Genomic DNA, 19042 nt, shown 5'->3' with positions numbered 1-19042 from the left:
ACGCAAAGGGGTGTTGTGAGGTGGTGGGGTTGAAAATCGGAATCAAAGCTGAACTTGCGACTCCCTTTATTTGAAGACTGACAACATTTTCTTGTTCCACACTGTTTGTGCACGTGTGTCTGCATCGTAAAGGTCCTTTACATAATCTTTTGTATATCAGAGAAATTTATATAAGAGAGAAATGCCAAGATGAAAGCAATGTGCACAATTGTGATCCACAAACAATGTATTTGAGCGAGACAGCATTATGTGCAAGCCACAATAGAGTCTATGCAAATGCTCTGTCAAAAAAAAAAAAAAAAAAATCAACTGCATTGCCATCCAAGGACATTCTCAGAAAAATAACACTGGATGCATGTTCAAGGCACAGGCATACAGAAAGACAATTCGACAAAAATCATATGAAGGAACTCTCACAATCTGTTTTTTAGTATTCATCGTCCGAAGGTGAGATGCTATTTAGACTAATGTAATTTCATTTTCTAATGCTAAACCTAGTTCCAGCACGGCCCCCCACATAAACTGATAATAGCAATCCTCTCAGTATTCTGTTGCTGGCAGCCCACTACTCTCCATCTGCCTTTGATCGTAATAACTGACACGTCTCTGTCTTCTTTTCTCCGCTAACTTTGCACTGCTGTCTTTTTCTTTTTTCTTTCAAACCAATTTCTTAAAGCCAAGCTATTCAGAGAAAAACAGCAGTTGGTGTAAATAAAAATTATTCATGGCTCATGCTTGAAATTAACAGCGAGCCCTCCAAACATGCGCATATGCTTACGGGGGATGACTTCACCAATATGCCGATACAATATATATTTAATGTGAAAGGAATCCTTGTGACTACAATACAATATATTCCTGAAGTGTTTTTTTTTTTTAATGAATTGATCTGCAAAAGGGCAGCTGGTGGCATGTGTGCCTCTCAGTTCCCAAGTTCCGGGTTCTCTCCATGCTTGCCTGGGTTTTCACTGGTCACTCCGACATCCTCACACATTGCAAAAACATGAGTGGCAGGTTCATTGAAGACTAAAAATCGTGCATGATGTGAATGGTTATTTGTCTATCTGTGCCCTGCTGCTGAGTGTCGATCAGTCCAGTGTTATAGCCTGTTTCTCTCGCTTAAGTCTTGTGGGATATGCTGTATCTCATCCAAGACCCTGTTGAGCCCCTTGTGAGTAAGCACTTGGCGACAGAGGCAAGCGAAACTAGAAAGAAACATCGGACAGAGCCCAGTCTCTTTTGAGCGACCGTCTGATTTGGCTGCTTGGGTTGAGATGGAAAGACAGAGTAGCGGGACAGAGGGTAGATAAAGACAGACAACAGGATAGAGGGAGAGGGATGGGAGAACAATGGGCACAACAACAGCTGTATCAACAGCAGTAATAGTGCCATGACGACAGCAATGACGACGTTGCTGGCCCAATCCTAACACCACCGTCCATGGCCTCTTCATAGCCTCACATCACTAATCTACCCGACCCCTCAAGTCTGACCAAGACCAAAGCCAGTGTGATTTCGAAACATGGCCTTTTATAATGGCATGTGATTATGAAAGTGCGTAGTCATGATAAATAGTCACAGAGAACGCATATGCGGCTTCAACAAAATAGCATCACTAGCAATACAAAGCTAGCATTAGCACTGTAAACAAGGGGATGTTAGCCAAGACAGCTGTTGGTTGCATGACTTATTCGTAATAGAGTGTTACTTTAACACTAGAGCTCAGACTCACACGGTGTTTACCGTTCAAACAACGAGTCCCAAATCGATTTGAATGTGTTACTAAGGCTACATTCACACTGCAGCTCTTTTTTTTAGACATATACAACACTTATCGTATTTGTTCATGCAGTGTGAACAGTTCATTTCAGATTTTTTGGGGCCTCACAGGTCATACTGAAACACATAACGTGCCGGTTTTGTCCCGCGGGCCGTATGATATATAGCACGGATCTACATCATGTGACCTAAGATCAGGGGTGTCAAACTCCAGTCCTCGGGGGCCGCCCTCCTGAATGTCTTTGAGGTTTCTTCGTCCAACACACCTGATTCAAACGATCGGGATCAGGATCAGGCTCCTGCAGAACTTGTTGATGAGCTGATCATTTGAAACAGGTGTGTTGCAGCAGGAAGAGATGGAAAACAGGCAGGACAGGGTCCCTTGAGGACCGGAGTTCGACACCCCTGCCTAAGATAGAGGGGCTTTAAAGAGATGCTTAATTATTGAATTATTGTTGCTCTTGGATAAAGTCGGAGAGCTCGTGACAGGCGGATGGAGTAGAAGCTGATAAATCCTGACTAAAGCCTTCCTTCCCGATGATCTATTACAGTTCAGAAACACCACATACTTCCTTTTCCATAACACATTTTCATTTCGTTTTTTTGTCCGTCTTTTCCCTGCATGGAACATGTCCAAACAGTGTCCAACAAAGTCTAAATTCCATTTTATTATGCACGCTCTCATTAATAATTCACAATCCACATAAAGACAGTGGTATCACTTGTTTATTTTGTTTAGCTCCCTGAATGCAGTCATTTGAAGTCTTCCTTACCCCAATTTTTCTATACGTTTACCCCATGGGCATTAACCACACCCCACTGTGCTCCTCTCAATTACAGGACAGACTTAAGTGGGATATCCACATACTGATTTTGATCAGCATAACCAATTTTTAAAATTTGATACCCCACACATTGCGAGGACCCCCCCCAGAAAGAAACGCTAGATGTGTGCTGCTATAGTGTGCGAGATGACAAACACATAACACTACGCACAAGACCAACCTAACCAGATGTCCGCTATAATGCTGAGACTGATTTGTGACTGGCAGAATGGTGCCATAGGGCAGTCAGATGGATGGAAAATACAAAAAAGAAAGTATAGTTTTTCGAAGGATAAGAAGCTAGGTTTAGTTTTAGCGTATCTAGTTTTAGCGGTTTAGTTTTAGGTAACTAGTGTGGTTGCAAACTCGTCTCTTGTCATTTTTATTGTACTGAATGACTAGTGAACTCCAGTCCGATACAATCGGTGACTTTGATTGGAAGTGGGATGTGTTTAAATTTCCCCTGATTATTGATATGTGTGTACCCCACTTTAGGGTATTTTTAAACCACTGTAGAATGATTTTAAAATGTGAGAGAAGAGGGAGCACATGGGTTTCTTTTTTTGGGGGGGGTTGGGGGCGCTAGCTATAGAATGGATGAAAAACAATGAGTACATCCCTGCATAACGTTGTATCCTTAACATTAAAGAAATAAAAAAGAAATATAAATCTGCCGAATAGCTTTACAGGTCTTGATAAAAAAAAAAAAATCAATGAGGCAGCTGAAGCTGAACCAAAATGCTGCCGCCAGAGTCCTTACAAACACCAGGAGATTGGATCACATCACACCTTTCCTCAAATCTATCTTCCAGTGAGTCAAAGAATATCCATCCATCCATTATCTTTACCGCTTATCCTCACAAGGGTCGTGGGAGCGCTGGAGCCCATCCCAGCTGTCAATGGGCAGTAGACGGGGGACACCCCGAATTGCTTGCCAGCCATTCGCAGGGCACACACAGTCAAAAAAAAGTGCATTACAGCAGGATTGTACCTTTGGATAAAATGCACCACGGCATTCTAGTCAAGGTAAGTCACATTTATGATCAAAATTAAAGCTTTAATGTAGTTATTAGCAAACGTTCCGTCGTAATCGTCCACTGCTGTGGTTGAAGCGCATGTTCCTCTCACAGCCTGCGCGCTTGGTATTTATTCTTCATTTTGCATTTTTAAAGTTAAATTTGTTGTATAACAAGTATTTAGAAGGGTGGGTTTGCAATGGTGTAACAGAGGCGTAAATCCATCAAATCTCAAACTGTAAATCTATACATTTTCAGTCCAAAATCGTTCTGTAAATGAAGTAAGTATCACATTTTTCAACATAGATAGGTGCAGCTTATATGGTTGTGAAAGATCCCTGCATACACTCCCGAAAATGTCAGGGTTTGCAATGGTGTAACAGAGGCGTAAATCCATCAAATCTCAAACTGTAAATCTATACATTTACAGTTTAAAATCGTTCTGGAAACAAAGTAAGTATCAAATTTTTCAACATAGATAGGTGCAGCTTATATGGTTGTAAAAGATCCCTGCACACACTCTGACAATGAAAGTGCCACTGCTACCTACTGTAGTGGCTGTGCAATTACACTTTATTGTAGTACAGAAAAAAAAAAAAAAAAAAAAAAAAGATAAAGCATGATTCCTGGAGTCACATGCGCCACTCTGGTAATGCATTGCTCCCCCCAAGGGGGGCCCGCCCCTCTATTTGAGGGGGGCCCGCCCCTCTATTTGAGGACTGCTTTATGGGCATCCTCACCGTGTCGGCGGTGCTCGGGTAATGGGCCGGTGCTGGGGGAGATATGGCCAGGCAGAGTGAAGGTGGAAACAAGGGTTGGGTCTGTCCAGGGTGTTAAATCAAGCTCAGGTGGCTAATAAAAGGCTTTGCATTGAACAAACGCGAGGTCCACTCCTGCGGTCAGCTGCATAGCCTGCTTGGTGGCATCAGCGGGATGGGTTGTAAAAGACTGATCTTCCTCCTCATGATTCGCCACAAGCTAATTTTAGAGTATTCGCTCAGTGTGAAAGGCAGTGATCCATTTTAACCGCAATCTGCTCATTTGAGTCATGATCCTTCCAGACAATACCTACTAGACAGGTAGTACAGCGAGAGTGTATGTTCCAAGTCTTCCGCACCTCAGAAAACACAATTAATCCAATAATGAGAAAATATTAATGAGGTTTGCAATGAAATCTGACTCGGCTGGCATAATTAGAGTGAGCCTCCCAGTTGTAGAGTCCTGGACGTGAGGTTTGTTCTGTAGTGGCAAAGTCAGAAAAAAAATGTTGCTATGCATGTAGGTCATGTTCCCATCGCTGCCTTAATCAGTGGCTATATATAATCCGCTTTCTTCTAAGAGACTTTTAAGATGGCCTCCCTCTGTGCGCGAGCCTCAACGTCTCTATTAGACAAAGTGGACCGGGCCCAGGGGCCAGCGTCAGAAAAAGGGAGAGGTCAGACGTTTATTGGACTCCTTAGTCAAAAGGAATAGGAGAGAAGGAAGATGAGAAAGGCAACAAACATGGAAGTAAACGTTGAGGCGCTCAACAGGGACTTTGGACTGGTAAAAGGGAAATTGCATCTTTCAACACCTAATAAGCTTTTTATTGCCTTTTCCTCCCTTAAAATATTACAAGTATTATTGTGCTATGAAAGCAAAACACTTCACTGCATTACTGCACAATTTTTCTGTAAAATGATTTTATTGACTTTTCAGTAACATTTCCAAACAACTACTCGAACAAGATGGAACATTTCTTTGAATGCCGTCATAGGGAGTCTTCAATAATCAACATTTTTCTGCCAACAGCATCTTAGAATAGTTTCTTTCTTCTCTGAGGTTGTGTAGCTATTCAGTGGCATGAATAATTGGGTGATTTTGTCGCCTCGTTGAACCCCGGGGTCAAAATGAGTGCTGCTTGTAGGAAATTGGAAATATTCCTGCCTTTATTGGGCCAAGATGCTCTTGCAGCCAATTTGGCAGAATGCTGCTTTCTAATAATAGCAATGTAATGTACTTTGTTACACAGTGCCAGTGTTATTTCATTCTACACCAAAATTCATTTGAACAAATGTAATTATTGTAAAGGATTGCAGGTACTGTAACACAAAGTGGCCACAATGTCCAAAGCTTAATTGCTCAGATGCTACACATGTATAGTTTGTTAGATATCTGGTTGCCCCTTACGTCTGTCCAAGCATTCTTTAGCAAGCTTATGAATCCCCACTCTTCAGGCATTAGTTAGTCTTTTACCTTTGAGCCAATTTACTCATAATCATGTGTTAATTTAGCAGGTATGCTAAGTCGGACACACCGGATGGACAATGTTGATGAAAAAGAAACTCAATGAAAACTACATAAGCTTCATATCATTTGTGTTGTTTGTGTCACATGTCAGATGAGACTTAATTCTCAGCATGTTGGTCTTAAATGAATTTTCTCCAGAATCTCACTTGTTTTGAATGTGCCTGAAGGATCAAGGCCCGATGAGATTCCCATGAGGAACTTAAATCAACGAAATTGCGGTCTATCCTTAACGGGACTACAAAACAAAACAAAACCCAAAAATATTTCAGTATCAGAGTATCTTGATGATTTGGCAGTAGGTTTAGTAGTAGTAAGGTTGAGACCTGAGGGTTGATAGCCACTGTTTAGCGCAATTATTGTGTGACAGCTTGGCCTATTGGGTAATGTGTCTGACTTTGAATCCAAACATTAAGGTTTTGAGTTTGTTTCGTGGGCTAGGTTTTGGCTGTCAACTTAGAAACAGGAAGGTCAAGACCTTCTTTCAAGGAGAGTAGACTCCATTGAGAAGGTTGAGGAAAGTCAGCTTTATCCTTCATTAGAGTAAAAAGAAATCCATCTTTGTGTCCCTTAAAGGTTGAGGTTTTGGTTGTTGGCTTGGTAACAGGAAGCTCCAGACCTCCTTTTCAAGAGTAGGCGTCTGTTTCACAAAGCAGGTTTAGTGAAAACTCAGAGTCTGCTAACCCTGAAATGAGGCAAACTCTAGCCAGTTCAGAGAGAGCGGTAACATAAGCTCTCGGTCAGTTACCGTAGCAACATACTTTCTCAACTTAACCTGGTCGCGACCAGGTTGATCTCAATGAACCTCGAGTTTCTCTCTGCCTCCTCCCTCTTTCAGAGCAACACTCTGTTTCATTTCTTCATTCATTCCATTCGCAGGCGGGTTTTGGCATAACCTAGTTCTGCCGTCTGTGTACACTGAAAAAATGCTTTACATTATTTACTCAATTTTATTTACTCAAGTGGTTTCACAAAATAAAATCACCTGAATCCATCATTTTTTTCAGTGTATCCCCATGAGATTATGCCAAGGTCTTGTTTGAACAATGATTTTATATTTCATCAGCTGTTAAGTTCGCTTCTCCCCTGCAAGATTGCATCTAAATGAAATAAATTAATAGGTGGAAGGAAGCAGTTTTCCTCTGTCATATTATTGTGATTGCAAAGGACTTGAAAGTTCCGCATATATTGACCCAAGTAGCATTTAGGGGTGGGCGATGTACATCTCATCGATATCATCGTCAATCTTGCTTTCACAATGTGTAATTTTACATTATCGAGTATTAATACTGCCTCGAAAAGCAAGTCAGCCGACGGCTGCAAAGTATGAGGAGAAGCTGAAAATCAGGGTGCATTGACGGCAGAAGAGGAGGAAGTGATAATCATTCGCCGAATCAGCAGGCAGGTCATGTTACTCTGTCCGCACTGCAGCCGATCTGTTTGAAGTATGGAGGAGTGTCGAGCGGGGAACAATAGCAAGGCGCGAGTCCACGTCGTCCGTAGTCTGTAAATGGTTTGGGGTTGACAAGACTGACGTTGTTGGGAATAACATTGTTAGATGTGCCAAAACGGTCACATCGAAGAGCAATTCTGTTGCACCACGAGCCATATGGGTTACGAGGAAAACTTGGCGACCGCGCAAGCACGCTAAACAAAAGCTTAAGCACACACACTCAGAAAACAGTCGCCGAGTTGAACCAACAAATATAAACGCACGCACGCACTCACTCACGCACACACACACTCAGTACTTTAGCGAGCAAGTCAAACGTGACATCCTGGATGATCGGTTGACATTCAGTTTACACGCTTGTAGTCCGCATCATTCATAACTAGCCTGTATTCCCGAGGAGTTTGTTGCACAAACTACGACGTGGCTTATTAGTGTGACGCCAGCATACACCCAAACATGAATAAAGTCACAAGTCTCCATATCACAGCGATGAATGAGTGGGAAAATGCACTTTTTGGTAAGTTGCAGTTTTGTTATTCAACTTCAATCAGAATACGGTGGCCAATGTATGAGAATGGGTGTTGTCATGACGACGTCTTTTTTTTCTCTCGCTGGGTCACACTTCCGTCACACGTCACATATCAAGTACATTTATTTCCCATTCCGATTGCTGTAGTTAACACCCTTTTCTCCTTCTGATTGCTCTAGTAGTTGGCAGTGCTACACCAGTACTTACTGCAGCTCAAAATGTCACATCATTATGGAATAACAGCAGAGACATTTCAATGTCATAAATATTCCCAAAAATCAATTAAGTCTATACATAATTTTTTGTTCTTCATTGTTAAATATTGCCATAGAACATCATTATGTTTCGCAGAAGCTGTATTGAGCAATTTAAAAGAGATGTTGTTCACAAACGCTGTCCATCCACAATTGGTCTATGAAGCAAGTGCAGATATTTTTTGTAGAATATTGTCAAATTATCATTATCAAGTTTTTTTGAAAAAATATCAAGATATTTTTTTTTTGCCCATATCGCCCACCCCTAGCAGCAATGGTCTCCCACGCCCCTCCCTCGTTGTGACGGTGACTTGTCGAATGGGGGCTCAATTCATGCTGTCTTTTCATAGTTGTGGTGCATGCCGTCAACTCCAGGTGGAGATACTCCAAGATGGGTGAACTGATTCAAATCAGCTGTTCTGGAACCGGAAACTCAGAGTTTCCTATCTCAGAGTAGATCAACTCACGGTTAAGGTTTAGAGTCAGAGTTTGTTGAACCTGCTTTGTGAAACGGATCCCTGGTCTTCGGGGTAACTACTTTCAAAGTTCGATGCCAGTGGAGGCTCCATTGCAGAGCTTAAGTCAGGAAAATAAACTCTTCTTTAATGAGAGTAAAAAGAAAAAAACATTTGAGTCCTCAAGTACCTTTGTGGTTAAGGTTTTGTTGATTGGTAACAGTAAGGTCAAATCCTCTTTTCCTGGATTGATGCGAGGTCTTTGAGTACCCTGAAGGCTGAATGCTGCTGTCAAGTACATCTACTGTACTTTGTGTGACTATGTGACTGACTCTTTTTTTTTTGGTCTAATTTTTTTTTTATCTTGCCACTCAGCTAACTGTATGAAAGTCTTGCCAATTTATGTACATGAGTGGCATAGTGAATAAGGAATCTGAAGTTGGCTCAGATTAAGGGCCCCTTTGTGGTTTCTGGTTTTACGTGTGAACATTTGTTTCAACCACCTGAGCTCAGGTTATAATCAGCAGAAGAAGACAAATTGAGCATGTACAGTAGGTGGGAGGACTTCTGATAAAGAGAGGTACACGATGCATAGTAGAATGAAGGCTAAAAGGATGTGAGACCTACAAGGAAGTAAGAGCATTTATTGCCTCCTGGCAAAGTTTCCTATCAGAAGGGGTTGGCGTCAGGACACAAAGAAGAACCTTGAATGGCACCACCACGTGCTCTGTTTTCTGTCTTATTTTTAGCGGTTTGGCCCTTATCTCGCAACACAGGTGGCAAAGGGTTTGACTGGATACGAGGTATACTGTAGAAAACCTACTGATATCTCTCAGCGCACTGTGATGGAAGATACACACAGGTCCTCATACAGTTACAGTGAGCTAAGGGCCAAGACTAGATAAATAAATAAGCGACAAAAAACAGTGCTCTCGGAAAATTCAGTAAATGGGCTTTCGCTTACATAGTATGTTTCTGCCTTCAAGGTACTCAAAGTGCTTTAACGCTGTGGCGCATCAGTAGCAATTGGGGTTCAGTATCTTCCTGAAGGACACTTGGGCATGGACACAGGGGCTCAGGAACAAACCCACAACCTTTGCCTTAGGAGACAACCACTCTACCACCTGAGCCATGCTGCCCTCAATCTCCGAAGAATTCTGTTTTACAATAGAAACATTGTTAGCATCTCAGCGCAGTACACCACTGCAAACTATGACTACCACTATTAAATATTGGAACATAAACACAACTCCAGCAGTGTTTTTAGAGATTTGTTTTCGCTGGATTCTGCAACTGCACCTAAGATACACGCGGGACTGACAGTTGAATAATTGAACATTTTTCCTCCCTGTCTGTCAAAACAGCAAAGGCCCAATTCTCGGATGGCTTTTAAAGATTATCCTGAGAGATTAACCTGTGATGTGGGGTACGCTAAGAGTGATTTTTTCCCCCACTTCCCTGCTCTGCTTATTAAATGGTCAGGTCTGCTAATCGTAAATAATACAACTGTTCAGTATTTACAATCACAAGTCATCCCAAGTCCTTATGAGTAGTCAACACTGAGTTCGTCTTAATGTTCAGTGAAGTTGTTATCAAAAAGGTAAAAAAAGTATGAAAGTCTTACTTCTCAGCACTCCAAAACTGGATGACCCTCGTGCCATCTTGAAGTTGGAAGTGCCCCCAAGGGCTTGTTATGAGAGGACTTGTGTTTCGTCAATTTCATACCTCTTTTTTTCAAATCTGTTACAAATTGACAACCGCCTCACTGTTCCAGTGATATGTAAAGTGTCCGTAACGTGACACGTAAGGTTGATGAAACCGAATACATTTTCGAAAAACAACTGCAGAATATACGCGACGTAAGATAAGCTTGATTTATCATCCCGATATTGAACGGCACAACTCAAGATATTGGTAGCAGTACGAAGGGAGAGAGCAGCTTGCACGACTGTTTGTGTTGATTTTAAATTGCTTTGTTTTTCGACCAGTAAGACTTGGCAATCTACGCCCGCAGATGGCAGATTTTCAAATCAGGAGAAATGTGTTTGTTCTAACTCAGTGCAGGGAGCTCATTTATAGGTTGTCCATCTTGTAATATTTAAAAACACATATTCATTGACACTCAGGCCTTTCAACAGGCTTTTATGGAAACACTGGTTCTACAATAAACCTAATGGGTCCACACTGCTGTTTCATTTGTTTGCCAAAGGTTTTTATTCTGGGTGCACAGTCCAGGGTAGGAAGAGAAAATTAAATCCATAAAATTCCGTTCCTGTAAGGACATGTTCATTCATGGTTTGCACTCAACCGGCTTTTTCATCCTATAATTCAAGAACGGTATTTTGAATTATATGATATGACAACAGTGTCACATGTTTTATTTAACTTTCAACCAATTAGGGATTACATTCAATTTAATAATAAGTATGGACTGTTTACAATCAATTCACTTCGACTCTGAAGTCCACAGGTGCGAATGGTTGATTAATCAGCACAGTGGAATTTGTGGTGAATATGTCTGCTTCACAGTTTTGAGGAATCCGCTGATAGTGTAGTGGTACACACGCCTGAGTTGTGTGCGGGCAGCGTGGGATCGATTCCCGCTCAGTGACAGTGTCTATGTGTGCCCTGCGACTGACTGGCGACCAGTTCGGGGTGTAGTCTGCCTTCGCCCATTGACGGCTGGGATAGGCTCCAGCAACTCCCCGCGACCCTATATAGGATAAGCGGTTTGGAAGATGACATGACATGACAGTTTTGAGGAACGGGGTTAGAATCTGACCTTCCTTCGTGAAGTTTGCATGTTCTCCATGTGGGTTTTCCCAAGTGACACCTGCTTCCTCCAACGTTCTAAAAACGGCATAAGTTCATTGAAGACTAAATTGTCCATACATGTGAATATGAATACAAATGGTTGTTTGTCTGCTTAAGCCCGTTGATTGACTGACAATCAGTCATGGGTGTCCTGTGTTTCTCTTGCCAAAAGTCAACTGGGATAGGCTCCAGCTCACTAGTAACCCTCAACAGGATAAGCAGAAGGAGATAAATGAGTGAATAATCAATTATTGTTATTATTTTTAACATTTGGTTATTTTCATTCATTTTAGACAGCCGGATACTGTGTCGGTAGAGTTGACGGCTGTGTGCGGTTTAAAAAGTTTGGGAAACACTGTATGTAGTAGAGTGACGATGTAGTGATTAGAATCTGACTACTTTTAACAAGGGAATCATTACATTTTAACAAACAGCTGGAGTGAAGATTGGCCACTTATTTTATTGGCAGAGACACAATCCATTTCATTTGTCATCTGGCACATTTCATTGAAAGCCTTCAAAGTGCCAATTTTTTGACGCGTGATATACTGTATCTGTGGAATTCACTTCACCAACTATCTAATCTATTTTGGGAGTTTCAAATGTCTGGACTGTGAAAACAGGGAACAAATTCTCACCGCAGGGACATGAAATCTCCCTCAGGTAAGACTTGTAACTACAAATGAATTCCAATTGCTTCTTCATTGCCACGCCAGGATGTTTACAACAGCACACGTCGGGGAAAAAGTGTGATTTATGCCTCGCTCTCAGCCATTTGTTTTCTTCTGCTCAATGCCCACCGTTTAGGAATGCGCAAACCCAAGCGGAGCAAAACACAATCACAAGCGAAGTGCTTCAGTTTAAAGGAGACCATAAAAGTTGTGTAGGTTAGAGTTGTTGTATTAGCGAGATTCATGGAAACAGCAACAGCCCGCGACAGCTGTTCATTTTTACATTCTCATGCCTGGACCGGCAGATTGCTTCGCTAATGAGCAACAGAGTGATAATGTGTCATGTCCGTAATATTGGGTGCCAACAATGAAATAATACATCAGCTTGTCGGCTGTGGAAAAACTGGAATGTGATGGACTTTTAAACTCAATGTGCTGGGACTTCTTGGTCCATTTATTGCTTCATGAAGACACAATAAAATAGTTATGTTTGGAAATACACTTTTTTTTTTCAAACCGTCAATGCACTGGTGAGGGATGCTCACCCCAAAATATTATAACCATTAAAAAAGTGACATAAAATGTGATGTTTATTTGCATGGTACTGTACAGTGACTGATAGGTATACTGATTTTTTTTTTAATTGTGAGAGACCCCAAAAGTGTGTGCCTATTACCCTAGTATTGTGCTCTTGTGTGTGGTGTACTGCTAGATTCACCTATGGTTCTTTTTTTTTTTTACCCATTCTCCTTTATTTGCCAATTGGCATTTTTTGGGCTCTCTCTATAACACTCTTAGAAGACACAAGCTGGTGAAAATGCCATGGCTAAATAGGAGTTGGTCTCTCGGAAGTATGGTTGAAGTGCACATTTCAATGGGGAGACAATTTTTTGTGTGTCGGGGAAGAGCTAAGTTTAGCCTGGGTTTTTAGTGGAGGTTTGGAAAGGCTTTGTCATTTGTGCATGTACACTTCACATCATTTTCTTTTCTAAATCAAATGATCTGTCAGCCATCGGGAAGCCATTTGGAAAGTTGCTTCTGAACTAAAGTACATTGTATGTTACCGCATCATTGACAAACGCTGTACATATCTAATGACAACTCACATGACGTTATTACAACCGACATTAACCATAAAGTCAAGAAATTGCATAACGCTTTAATGAACAACAAATATTTACTTATTTTTGGATCCTGATGCCAAGTTTGGGCAACCCCACTAATGTGTGCCTGCTGTGTCCCCAACTACTTTAATAACTCACACCACATAGAGTAGTTTCTCAAAGATGCATTTTTATTCAATGAGATAATCCCATATCACCCTCAGGCTTTTGATTTCAGGACCGTTAAACCTATTACTAGTCTCTGGATGCTATGGCGTATTTTTGATCTGCTTGTTTGTGTACCACTATGGTTTCTGAATATTCCCATTACGCCCTTAATTAGGCACTGAGGTCCCCGATGCCTCTTATTGTGAATACATTTAATACGCTTCATAAGACCAAGGGCCCTATTTTCGTGCATAGCACAAGTCGAGCCCCAAGTGCAGTCTAATTGTACGCATGGGTGGAGATTTCTCTCTTGGTATTTTCCTAAACTGGCGAAAGTAGAAGGGGCGTTTGCGCTATTGTGGGAAGAAACGCAGATGACATCTTTGCCATCCAATGGAAGTGGCTGCTCTCATTCCCTTCAAATTCAGCACAGAGAGGTCTGAATTGATGAATTGATTTCTACGATGATTCAGAGGGGTTGCCCCATGCAATTGTCATGTTTATCAATGAAAGATGATGACATCCATCACACGCGTCTGCAGAGCTCTGTCTGCCTGCAGCTCGATCAAACAAGTCAAGACAAAATCACATTCACCAGCTGCGCCAATAATTAGACCAGCTTTTAGCTGAAAAAAATGAAGACACGCCGCAGATTTTTATGCAGAGTGCACGGGTGTCTGTCTAGCAAAATAATGCCCCAAATGGTCAGTGAGTGCACTGAGGCTGATAATTTTTTTTGTCAGTGCACAATTACTTCCATTAAATCTGCAATCCAAATTACTGTTTGGCTAATAGTTATGGGAGATTGAAACGATTTACCTTGAGCTCAGCTTCTCAGGGGAGCTAAACATGCAACGGATGTTCATCTGGAATTTGATTATCTATTAACTTTTCCCCCCGCAAAGAATATGTTGTGTCAAGGTTACAGGAAGTAGATGCAAGTCCATTTCATTTCAATGTTTTAATTGTACAGCGATAGGATTGGCGACCAATTCAAGTCATCTGGGATAAGCTCCAGCACACTGGTGAACTTAATGAGGACAAATGCGGTAGGAAATGGATAAATATGAACTGTAATACAAATGAACTTCATGTACTAATAACTAGAAATATGGTAACTCTTTCTATACAAACCACTCAAGAGCTAAAAATGTTCAAGTTTGTCAGGGAAATGGCTCTTTGTGATCATGAGCTCCATTACCGGGACTCTAATTAAAAAGGTTTGATTGGTTTTGTAGTCCTTAGTCAGAAATTTATGATCCTTAATATGTCCATCTGTCCTCTCTGTTAAAACTCTCCCGTGGCCACTTTTCAATGGAAATACCCTGTTCTCGCTGAGTGTGTGTCCTAGTTAATATGGCACATTGTCGGTATCACCACTGAGTTACTGCAGTGGAAATTCTAAGGTGGATTATGTGATTTGTGTAGATTTAAAACCATTTTCCCAATTGGAAACAAGGGAGATGGAAATAGGAAATGCATAAATAAGAATTCTAATACTGTACTATCAAAGTCAAACCATTTCCATTCTAAAGTTTTTTTTTTGCAATGGTGCAAGCATGTTTTTAGTATCATTTTACTGACAAACAAATGTACAAATACATTACTCACACATTTTTGTCTTTTGTGTGTTACTTCTGGATAAACCTGAAATACAATATACTGTATGTATATATTTTTCAGGTGAACTTGATTTGACCCTCTATACTCTTTTGAATGCACATGAGCCAACACAAATATGTCCACTTCTATGCCTTTCTTTGATTCTTTGATTTTCTCCGTATCTTTTCTGATTGATTGTTGATTAGTTGTTCGGTGTCGTCTTTGTCTCTTGATGTCAAAATGAAATAGAGGACTCTTTAAATACCAGGAAACACTGAACCAGGAAATATTTTTGGTGAATTTATGGATTAAACACCTGTTGTGAATTTTGTCATTCAGCTCCCTTTTAGAGAACAGCAACTTGAAAGTATTCTAAGTACTACAACATTAAACAGTGGGACATTTACCGGTAATTGAAACGTTTAGAGAAAGTCAAATTAAGTTAAACTAAACAGGTTATAGTGCATATAAATTTAACTCTTAAATTTCATCCGTAACCCCAATATTGTATCCCAAGGTACCTCTATATAAACAATTTGGATTTCTTTACATTTCTAATTCCAACCAATATTTAATGTATACTTTATATCCATTACCGCATAACAGCTTTTTAAAGTGGCTGGGTGCATATGATGATGTTGGCGTTTTAAACTGAGCAATAGTATGCAACAGCTATCAGAAAACATAACTTTTACAATCTACATGTCATGCGAATAAAAGGACGTTACACAGCACCAAAACACGAGACACATGTACTTCCTCAAAGTAAGTGCTTGAACTTGGTTGAGGCAATTAACAGTTTAATTACCCCATAACTCATGAACCACCACATCAACCAAGCAGTGCTCGGGTTTATCCGAACACATCATTGGCGGAGTTAGCTCTTCAAAAATCACCATGGAGACGGACCAATCACGACTCAAAGAGCCTTTTCCCTTCTGTCATTGTCTGTTTAGAGGAAGAGGAAAAAAAGTGGCATCGTAGCGCCTCGGTCTCCTGAACTGAGTGCAAAGTGTCCTTTCGCCATCCTCGACACAATAGTCACAAACACTCACACACTTTTCTTTGTTTCCTCGGGCAATCTTGTCAAAACCCATTTGGAATTCATTTTGCGAACTGTATCAAGATAAAAAAAAAACACGTCATTAACTGTGTACACGTATGTACGATAGCAGCAATTTAAAAGTTCAAATCTAATGTAAATCTTGAGAAATTTCTGTCGCGACTTGTTGTCTGTATTGTTCCAGTGTTGTCAACGTACCTAAAACATATAATCCATTCATTTTCTGTAGCGCATTTTCATCCTTAGCCTCACGGGTCTGATAGCTCCTATCAAAGCTAACTTTTGATGGGTGAAGCAAGGGATATCTTGGACTGGTTGCCACTCATTTGCAGGGCACATAAAGACAAACAACCATTCACACTCACTTTCCCAGCTGTTAAAGAAAACAATGACGGCAGACAATGCACCATGGGCAATTAAACAAGTACATACAAACATTGACCAAACAAACCTATTGCAGTAAATTCAAGACTCTCGTTCTATATACTGTAGCCAGACCATGTGTTTATTTAACAATTTAAAATTGTGAATATTTTGACATTGCTTGTGTTGCATATCCAGACTGTTACAAAGTTTTACTTTGCAAACAGACACACAAAAACTTTTGAGTCTTTCAAATTTCGGGTAATATAAAATCTGCATACCCCTCCAGTCAATATACCCAAAATCCAAACAAATCTTTGGTTTTAGCGTCCTGGAATGGATTATGCTTAAGTTTTAGGCTCTACTGTTGTGAATACATTTTGTAGTTGAATAATGCATGTTTGCCGTTGATTGCTTGTTGGCTGAATGATTATAGCGCTTGCCATTCATTGTGCTCGTTTCAATACTCACCATTAGACAATAGTTTATGGTCCTTTTGTGTACAAAACAAGCCCTCAAGTGTTGTTTACAGGTCATCTTTTCCACGCCGCTCGACTGTGTCCCTCATTCACATGTGCCGAGTGCTAGTGCTGAGCCAGGCAAACACAGGCAGTTGTTTTGTGAAAGATGGAGTGGTTGCCACTAATGGCTTGGCCTTGTTTAGAGGACTACTTGAATGCAGGAGCTGCTTTTGCGGCATTCAGATGAAATCAGCGAGCCCATGGAAGCTCTCTTCCACATCTTTCTTTTTTGTCAGCCCACTCTTATAATCAGTCCCCATTTTACTCTCCAAGCCTCATCACTTCATGAATTGGTTGTACAAACAGGTGGACAAAGCAGCCTTGGTCCAGAAATAAATATGTTTGACACTGAAGCCTTTATTAGGCACAGAGTGGCATTTATTCGAAGCAGTCCCTTTGTAGAAGTACTAAAATATGAAAATCAGTTGGACAAAGAAGACACTTCCACAAAGAGATCTTGCAAAATAGCTACATGAGAGCCAATGCAGCATTAAGCGCGGTTTGTCTTTAACACAGAGCGTAGCAAAGGTAGATATTGCCACGCCACAGCGTCAGACAACTGCTTTCAACACAAGAGGATGACACAAGGAAGTGTATGGTGTCAAACTTCACACCCCTGTTCAGCATTCCGTTTTACACTATAACCTACTTATTGGAAAACGGCAACTGCTTTCAACACAACAGGGCGTGGGTAACACATAGCAGAGCTGGGCACTTGACCCTTTTTTCCCGGTCCATCCTCTGTCCGCGACCTGGGTACCCTACCGTCCTCGTCCCTCCGTCCTTATTCATAAAAACTATCATCCTCCGAATCTGTCCGTCCTCGTCCTTTTAAAGCGGTTCCTTCCTTATATCTGCCCCCACCCACCCAAAAAAAAAAAACATCCGTGCTTGACACCACGGGAGAGAGGCTAACGGCAGAGGTTTATTTAAAGCTCATTAGCTGGCTAATTTACTATTCAAATCTGCTTACCTTATGGGCTCCCATTTCTGGGTTAGTTAGTTAGTTTGACAAACCGCTTGCCACCACACGTTGTATGCGTGTTTAATTGAGGAGACAAAGTGAGCGAGTCGAGAGTTGTAATGTTAATTTCTGAGAGAGGTCAGTCTCTGTGCGGATTAGCAGAGTCCAAGCAAAGCCCCTCCCCTCTTCGATGTGCGCGAATCAAGCGGCTGCATCATTCAGGTTTCAAATTTCCCGCAGACAAACGGCAGCGCTCCTTCTTTTTCTTCGTCTCATTTTCCCTCTCCTTCTTCCTTTTCTTCTCCCTTCCGTGCAGACCGTACACGTGCAGTGCACAGCGTTCCCGCCGGGGCGTTGGCAATGCAAGTAAGTACGCACAGTCGGGTAACTAGTGACACGTTTGAAGCGTTCAGAGGCAATTTTTGTCATTGGCCCATTTCGCCGAGTAGGTTGTGATGAACTTTGGCCACCTCGCGGCCACGTCACACACATAAAGGACACTTAGTGGGACAGACTAAAATCCAGGTCTGCCCCTCTTTATTTTCATACAGAAACCGTAATTGTTTAGTAAACATACTAACTCAGATGGCATGGAGGGGCGAGGGATGTACGTGTATACACGCATGCACAAAAGGTCCGTCTCCGTCGGCTTTTGCAGTGTGTTCTTTGGTCATTTTCTGGTCCAACGTGCCAGTCCCTTCTAGGGAGGCGTGACAGTTAGCCATGAGGGCCGAGGTCGGATTGGTGAGTAGAGGACTTTAGGGTATAACAATCCTTGAAAATAACTGGATGGCACTCTCAAAATGGCCTCCAGCTACCTCAGCAGCACCATGTAAAATCACTATGGTTGTTATATATTATGCAAATTAATTCCTTAAAGTTTGACAAAGATTGATTGAAAATCGAGCCTGAAATCTGCTGATATGGACGGAGTGATCTGGCCTTCAACTTCGGCCATCTTGGGTCCGATATTCATTCAAATCAATAGTGTTGTTGCTTTGACATTGACCGGTAGTCCCTGAATTTTCGCTGAAAAGGAGCAAGTATTGATTTTACTTTTGAACTCAGCCAACTTGACTATCTTGGATATGCTAGCGCTTGAAATCAATCAGATTCTTTGACATTGTCCAGTAGTACCCAAAATTTGCCTGAAATGGAATAAAACTGTTACACTTCA

At 41.3% G+C, this 19042-nt stretch overlaps 1 protein-coding gene across 1 annotated transcript in view; it reads left to right on the top strand.

The window, feature by feature from the left end:
• The window catches only part of LOC147141824 (A-type voltage-gated potassium channel KCND3-like), a 74073-nt gene that overhangs the window by 11344 nt on the left and 43687 nt on the right, over positions 1–19042 (top strand). The gene's annotated exons all lie outside the window — the stretch shown is intronic.

Source organism: Filicampus tigris, chromosome 9, assembly GCF_054856515.1.
Source record: "Filicampus tigris isolate MCC_2025a chromosome 9, RoL_Ftig_1.0, whole genome shotgun sequence".
NCBI classification, from domain to species: Eukaryota; Metazoa; Chordata; class Actinopteri; order Syngnathiformes; family Syngnathidae; genus Filicampus; species Filicampus tigris.
The sequence above is the reverse complement of the archived record's forward strand: the minus strand, read 5'-3'. Positions and strand labels throughout refer to the sequence as shown.